General features: G+C 40.6%; 1 long non-coding RNA gene across 1 annotated transcript; it reads left to right on the top strand.

Annotated features, from left to right (window-relative positions):
• Window positions 1-2844: 2844 nt before the first annotated feature.
• Window positions 2845-3716, top strand: LOC145585714 (uncharacterized). Its single transcript, XR_014100712.1, has 2 exons — window positions 2845-3020; window positions 3486-3716. It is a non-coding gene; the product is annotated as an uncharacterized LOC145585714 (long non-coding RNA).
• Window positions 3717-8668: the final 4952 nt, after the last annotated feature.

Here is an 8668-nt window from a genome sequence, read left to right as displayed (position 1 = left end):
GAAAAGAGGGAATGAGAATTTAGAGAGATTAATTCATTTTAGTTTCTTATATTACTAAGCGAATGAATGCGAGATGATCAAAAGCCTACAAGAAACCACGTTTAAATAGACCCAAGAGGGGAAAATTTTCTGCAAATTCAGCATAAAGGAAAGTTCACCAACAGGTGGCGTGCGCAACTCCTAAGTTGCGTGGAACATCCGCGCGCAACTAATTCACATGCGCGCGACAGCCGTGCGCAACTCACGCAGTTGCGCGCGTCTTCCCTGACGCGGCATTTGAGTTGGATTTATTTCCGTATTTTGGCTCACATAATGACGGAATCTTCATGAAATCTTAAGACGAATCATACGCTTGCCTTTTAACCCTTTTGTGTCTCTTTTCTTGCCTACTTTCTTATTTTATTTCTTTTTATTTTCTTTTTTTAAATTTTCTTACTTTCTTATTTTCTTTTTTATTATTTTCCTACTTCCTTATTTTCTTTTTTATTATTTTGTTATTTTTTTTTCTCTTTTTTCTTCTTTTTTGTTTTTTTTTTTTTTGAGTTTTGGTTATTTTTTCGAGGGGGGTAAGTCGGGAACCCTTTCCCTCCCTCGAAAATTTTTTACTTTAATAAAAATAATAATAATGTACACATGGAAACAAAAAATAATAAAAATGATGACACACATACAAATGTGTCATATGTACAACAATGCAAAAAATATATATATACATCTTTTTCCCAAAAAAAAACAATATGTGTATAAGAGGAATCAGGGTGCTCGTCGACTACTAGACGGTTGCTGCACATCCTGCAAAATCTAAAACGAAGATTAATACATGAAATGTAATAACTTCGTTGAAAAGAAAAGAAATAAAACTTACCGCGATCATCTAATGATCACGACATGATAAATTCACGAGGGCCCTCCGATAAGCAGTTCGGACAGCATCGGTATATGTGATCTCTGCTGCAGGAGGCACCCAATCACCTAGCTCGACCCGCTAAAACAAATATGACAAAAAAAAATGATAAATTGGTCAAAGTTTCGAAAAACAAATAGAAACAAGGAAAAGAGAGAGTAAGAGTATTCACCGGAACAAAAGCCGGAAAAGGAGTCAGCCTGGATGTTATAAAATCTAGATAAGAAACCTCAGGCAGCACCAGCTGCTCCGCTGGATAACCAAGGATCGCCTGAGCTCGATCCTCGGTAGACAGCAAGTCCGGACGTAGCATCCGGATCGGAGGATCCGCAGGAACCAAAGGCTCCTCGGACGAAAGCTGCCAGATAACACGCTCGCCCAAAAACCAAGCGTCGATCATTTGGAACACCGAGAGTCCCGGATAGAGGGCCTGGAAACGGCAACGAACCATGCCAGACCGGATAGCCTCAGGGACTCCGACAATCAAACTGCAAGGACGGAGATGGATCTATAAAACACAACCACATGAAAAATCGTTAGAAAATAAATAAAATCAAAGAATGCACATGTAGTTGGAATACTCACCGACGCACGAGTCGCCGAAAGGATCCTCTGGCAAAAGTCGCCGACAGAAGTGGCTCGTCTCTTCTTAATCGCGACTAATTGATGGACGATAGGAAAACGAGCAGTCCCAAGTAGCTTGGGGGATAAGAGAGGCAGGTACGAGTATCCCCAAGCTTGAAATCAAGAAAAGATAAGCCTAAAGAAGAAAAAAAAAAAGCAAAAGTAATAACCGAAAGAAGCTTAAAACACGTACCTCAAGGATACGACCATGCCACATAAGGGAAATCCAAGGCACCTCAGTAGCTGCCGCGGAATCCATCACCCGAGTCGCCTTGCCCATTGATGTAAGCATACGGGATACGACACCTCCGCCCAACTCAGGTCACCGACTTGCCCCAAATTACTGAGGCAAATAAGTAACCTAATGGCAAAGCGCTCTCCTCGATCACTCAAGATAGTGATGGAAAGAACGTGAGCAATGTATATCCGAGCCAGCTACTCAGGTGTACACTACCGATCAAGCTCGTCAGCCGATAACTCGTCGGCAAGAACCGAGTACGAACAAGACTACGCGTACACGTGAAGGGCCGACGCAAGACGATCTCCCACAAGGTCACGCAGTCTCTCTTCTAACCCCTTAATAAAATCTATGACTACGGGCTCGCCTCCGAAAGGAAAACCCGTAATCATAGAGAAATCAAAAGGGGTAACCGTCATCTCTCCCCAAGGAAAGTGGAAAGTGTTGGTGGAATCCCACAAAAACTCCAGCAATCCACGGAGGAAAGCTGACGATATAGGTTGACTAGATAAATCCTAAAGAACCGCCAGCTGGGAGTCAATCTCGGAAAGTGCTACAATCTCCTTTGCCACCTCGGGCAAACTCTCAAAACGAGCTCGCAGGTCACCAGAGCCGTATAAACGCATGCTAAGCTCACTCTAAATAAAAGAATAAAAAAAAAAAAGGTTATGGTTTAAAAAGGAGAAATAAAGGAAAAGAGAAAGAAACAAAAGCGTGAAAAAAACTCACGATGTCGCGCCACCCTCTGATCGAAACATGATGGTATGGGTCCCACTTAAGGACCCTTGGGTCCCAGTTGGGAGGAGCCTCCCAAACCACATCCTCCTGGCGACGTCGATCGGCCGTAGGGATGGCAGTGGATCTGGAACCGACCCGGATCCGTGGATCCAGATCCGTTTTTCACGGATCTGGGTCCTCAAATTTTGGACCCGACGGATCCAGGTCCTGCTTGACAAAACGGATCTGGGTCCGGGTCTAACTCCTAGACCCGGACCCGGATCCGTGGATCCGTTTTAAAATTTTAATTTTTTAAAAAATAATAAAAATTTTAATACAAAACTCACAAGTCTCACAGCTTTCGGCCCATATCAATTCAGAAACAAAAATCAAAACTATTTACAAACCCTAACTTTCTCTCTCTAGTTTCCATTATCCACTACCACTACTCAGCCTACTCTCTAATGTCCACCGACCACCGGACTCCCAGTCATATCGCCGGCAAACAAAACGGCATCAAAGACCTCGTCCAGATCTGTAAGTCGTACAACCCGTACTCCCTTCTCTTTTAGTTTTTTTTTTTTTTTTTTTTTTTTTTTTACTTTTTATGAAAAAATAAATTAAGGTAGTAGTTCATATTATCTTTGATGTTTCTGTTCAAGTTTGCATGCACTTGATTTGATGGGTTTAGTTTTAGCAATTTTGTGGGTTTATTTGATTTCGTGGGTTTATTTCGTGGATTTGGTGGGTGCATTTGATTTGATGGGTATTTTTGGTGGGTTTGCTGCAAATTCCTGGGATTATTTTTACTTGTTATTTGTACATGTTTTTGCTACCATCTTGTTTGTTTAATTGTATATTTGTATGTATTTATGCTTGCAATATGTGTAATTTATGTAATATTTGTGTATTTGTTTGATTTATTTGTAAGGTCCAACTGTGAGTTTAGTTTTTGCCAATTACTAATTCTTTTCTTTCTTTTGTTTTGTTACTTTGTTTTAGGATGTTGATGATATTATTAGTGATGAAGATTAGTCCTTTCGGAATATGGATATTGGATGCTCAAATCGGATACATCATTGTTATTTTTTTTGTTTGTTTGGTCATTTGTAACATCGTACTTTTTTTTATGTTAGGATTTTTTTTTTCAAAGACAATATGTGTGTTACACTGTATTTTTAGTTGTATAACTCTAATTTATGCATTGAACTTGGTTGAAATGCGTTTTTATTACATTTGTTTGAAAACATTAGGCAAAACGTGCAAGACCCGTTTCGTACCCGGATTTGGACCCGGATCCGTCGGATCTGGATCTAGGTCCTCATTTTATGGACCCGACGGATCCGGGGCGGATCTGGATCCAAGGTTGAAAAACGGATCTGGATCCGGGTCCATCCAGACCCGGTCTAGATTCGACCCATTGCCATCCCTAATCGGTCGCGACACGTCACTCTCATACCCCCTCTCGAGGACGGGTCACCCTCTTCCGAGGGCGAACCGCCTCGTCTGGATCACCTAGGATCTCCTCATCATCGACAAATGGAGGCGAGTCCATGCTATGATGGATAAGGTTTCTTTAATTAGTTTACTTTATTTCCTAAACTAATCTAATATACGTATTCTAGACCTATTTCGGCAGCATAACGGCTGCCGATAGGGCAAAACACAAAAATCAAATGCCACCCATATTTGGGGGCAACGATGCCTGCAGTTAAACTCAGTAAATGGGGGCTTCTAACACCCACAAAGCCATCCTAAATCAGTTTCAACTAAGTATTCAAGGGATTGTATTTCAAAAATCTCAAAGAATCAACTACTTCTAGACGAATAATAGTAATATAAACATGGTTATTGTCTACCAAACAATTTTGAAGTTTGAACATGGCAAGAGTAAGCTAATAGTATGTTTTGTGCCATTTTTCAACAATTCAAAATTCACAAAAATGAATTATGAAAGTAATATTGGTTCCATCACTATAACATACTTCATAATCGGCAATTATAACAAAAATAATCAAGAAAAAGCAATAAAATTAAGCAAAATTCGAAGGAAAAGAGCAAGAACGAACTTGAACAAAGAAATGCTCATACAAGGTTCAATACTTAACCATTTTTCATGAAATTTGTTGCAAAACAATCCTTAAACATAGCATGACAACATAGAGCAAACAATTTCAAGAAAAATGAACTGAATCGAAAACCCCCAAATTCGAAATTTGGGGTTTAACGATTCAAAATTCGTTCAAATTCAGCCAAAAAAGAACAAGTTTTAGCAAAAAAACTTACATTGGATTACAAAAAATATGAATTAAGGACAAAATTTGCTTCCTTTAGCTTCAAAAAACGCAAAAATCCGAGCTTCCTAGAGAGAGAAAGGGGCGAAAATGGTGAAGGAAGGAGAAAGAAAGAGTGAAGTGAAAATCGCGCTCAGCGATTTCACTTTACTGACATAAATGTCGAGCGCAACTAAATCTGTTGCGCGTGACATACCAGCGCAACTCAGAATGATCCGCGCCCCTGGCCAGCGCGACCCCTTGAGTTGCGCGCGGATACTGGTCACTTAAATGACCCGAATCTTGATTTTGATCCGTTTGATCATTTTTCAACGGTTTTTGCTCGTTATTAGACGTAATGGCGCGCAAATTATCAAAATCTTTTTAAATTTCTTTGCATATTGTAGTTTGTTTTCTTCTTTGTTAGTTTTTTGCATCATTCTTGCATGCACACCGTGCTTTGTGCTTTCCCCAAGCATAAGTTTTGAACATTTTACGTAAGAGTGCCATAAGACGTTCCGTGGTGGTGCTTTACCACCCATAGACAAGTTTGTCATTTTACTGTACTGACGTTACAAATGTCCGGGTTTTCTTCTTTTTTCACGTCCGAAGCAAAAAGGAAGGCGTTTTCATGTAGCGTAAAAATGCAAATGGCGTATCGTACGACGCAAAATTGTACGGGGTAGGTGTTGCGTAAAATTTCACTTCAGCCCAAGCTTTGCGAGATCTACCTCTCGGGACTAAAATGTAGAGAATTACTGTAGGCGTTAGCTCACTAGTCGACAGGTGCGCCGAACCATCAGGAACAGGCACTTCTTGAATGGGAGCAAATACGGTTGTTAGTGCGCTTACTAACTTACCGGGCAGTTAGGGTGTCGAAATCATCCCCTGTATAAAGAAGTGACGAGACGATGTCCCGCCTATGTATTCACGTGCCCCCAGTCCTAAGACACGTGTACTCATTTTGTGGACAAAACTGCTGACGGAGTTGCTGACTTTCTTCCCTCTCACTGAATTTGGATATATGCCTCAAGTCCTGAGACATGTATTTCTATCTTGTGGATATCCGGCTCGAATACCCAAAACCCTTTTTCATCTTTTTACTTTTATAAAGTCATGCTAAAGTTTCAATGACATATCGAGGGACTTTAGACCAACGATGACACGATTGAGAGGAAATCTTCCCCTTATATCCTTTTAAAACCAATCTCTTCTCATGACTTGACATCACCCAGAACACCTTTACTTGTAAAAGCGTTCTACAATTTCAAAGGATCAATCTAGATTCTTTAGCGCGTTAAGACTAGGAAAAAAAACTTTTTCTAGCCTTAAAAGCTACTTGTTTTAAACACTTAGCGAACTAAGGATTGTTTCGACATCCTTAAACATTACTGAAAGATTCTCTATCCTTAGAGAACTCCGCAGAATGAGTCTCGGATTTATTTCCTTGACTACTTTGATCGTCGTCTATTCTATACTCGATCAAAGTGGGGGCTAACTGTAGACATCTAATTTGGCCCCTTGTCCCGACAGGAAGTGCAATGACAATAAATAAAACCATCTTCGTGTTAGATCAAAGTGAAGAATACTTATGGATAACTTGTTAAGCCAAAAAACACAAAAGACTAGCCCAAATTAAAGAAAAAAAATAAAACAAAGGTCTAATTAACTAAACCCGATCATAATTAGGCTTAAGCTCGTTCTTAAAACCTAATAATGACGGATTTAGAAGCGCCTACGTTAAATCATAGTGCTGCCGCAGAAAAAGCCGCGCGCATCTCAAACAGTCACGCTGGGTTGCCGCGCGCAACTAATTCAGTTGAGCGCGAAACCTAACGCAACCTCTAGAGTTGCGCTGTGGAATATTCAGAATTATACAGAAAATATAAAATCGAATCTTACCATAAAGCCGTGCGCAAGACAATTAATTGCGCTGCCCATAGCAGCGCAACCTAATCACTTGTGCTGGGATGCCGCGCGCAACTCATCCTGTTGCGCGCGACATCAAATGAAGCAGAATGCTCAAAACCCTAAACCTAATCATTCCCTTTAAATAAGAACTTAAACCGAGGCTTAAAAAGACAGAAAATAACCTAAAACTCTAGCGAAATACTTGTGAACTTGTGCAACCTAGCCCCTCTTGTCCTAAACACTCACCCTTTTGATATTTTGTTACTACGGTGGAGGTTCCCCAACAAGATGGAGTCCATAAGTGTTCTAAACGGATATCTAGCAAAGAGAAGTGGTAAATTCCCGAGCACTTAGTTGAATCACATTTATTTTCTTGCTTAAAAAAACCTTAATTATTTAATTAGTATTGTTTGATCACCTTTAAAATAATTAATTAATCAATTCCACATAGTATATTGCGTTAAATAAAAGATTAGAATTGAATTAAATAATTATTGGTTGATCACTTAAGCCAAGGTGAATATTGTTTATTTTCTTGTCCTTTTCACAAATTTGATTAAATAATAATAACGACATTATGATGTAATTCCTACGTGAATTAATGTTTGTGAATAAAATCAACTAACATTGTTTTAGGTATCGCATTGCATATATTGTTTGGTGATGAAATTGTAAAAAAGGAAGAGCTAGTAGAGGCCGCACTAGGGCTAGGATAACGATTCCACTCTAAAAGGAACATTATTTTAGTACCCTCGCTCCCGAACTCATTTCTGCTTTATAGACCAATTTGGGCATGGGTAAAGTTATGATTCGTGCTAATTATTCCATGAACTCTACATGGAAGAAAGGCATGAACGAGGTTTATGAGTTTTTCCTAAAACTCATTGGCGACTCCTACTTGTTTCTTATAAAAAAGCGTAATGATAGAATCAATTCTAATTCAATGTCCCCCAAACAGTCAGGAATTTAAATCCTACTACACCCTAACAAGTGTAAAGTCCTAGGCTTTTAAGTGGCCATGGGCATTTAAGGAGAGTACCCCTTACGATGGGATCACCCTCCTTACACTATCAGATGGCTATTTGCATCCTGTCCTATCAGGCGGCTATTTGCCTTCTATCCTATCAGGCAGCCATTTTCCTCCTGTCCTCTCAGGCGACCATTTGCCTCCTGCCCCCAGGCGACTATTTGCCTCATGTCTTAACAGGAGGCCATTTGCCTCCTGCCCTATGAAATTTCAGGTGGCCATTTGCCTCTTGTCCTATTAAGAGGCCATTTGCCTCCTTCCCCCAGGCGGCTATTTTCCTTACGTCCTATCAGGCTTCTTTTTGCCTCCTGCCCCCAGGCATCTATTTGCCTCCTTTCCTATCAGACGCCTATTTTCCTCTTGTCCTGTCAGGCGGCCATTTGCCTCCTGCCTCCAAGTAGTCATTTACCTCCTGTCCTCTCAGGCGGCCATTTGCCTCCTGCCCTTAGGCGGCTATTTGCCTCCTGTCTTATCAGGCGGTCATTTGCCTCTTGCCCTATGAAATGTTAGGTGGCCATTTTCCTCCTGTCGTTTCTGGCGACCATTTGCCTCCTTCCCCCAAGCCGCTATTTGCCTCATGTCCTATCAGGCCGCCATTTGCTTCCTGCCATATGAACTGTCAAGCGATCATTTTCCCCCTATCCTGTCAGGCGACCATTTGCCTCCCGCCCAGTGAAATGTCAAGCGGTCATTCGCCTCATATGCGGTCAAGCGGCTATTCCCCTCCTGCCTTATGGGATATCAAACGTCTCAAAAATATTCTAAGTCACCCAAAGGTCAAATAACCACCATAGTGGGGCTAAAAGAAATGAAAGTCATCATCTGTCTAGTTCAAGCGGCAATCATTATTATGATTGATTAACTTAGAAAATCTCATACCATTTAAGGTATCAAATTTTCCAAGTTAATCAAATCTCTCTTTTATTGAACTAGACATATGCCGACCAAAGAGCTTTTGAGCAAGCGGCAAAGCC

This window comes from Chenopodium album, chromosome 2, assembly GCF_948465745.1.
Source record: "Chenopodium album chromosome 2, dcCheAlbu1.1, whole genome shotgun sequence".
NCBI classification, from domain to species: domain Eukaryota; kingdom Viridiplantae; phylum Streptophyta; class Magnoliopsida; order Caryophyllales; family Amaranthaceae; genus Chenopodium; species Chenopodium album.
The sequence above is the reverse complement of the archived record's forward strand: the minus strand, read 5'-3'. Positions and strand labels throughout refer to the sequence as shown.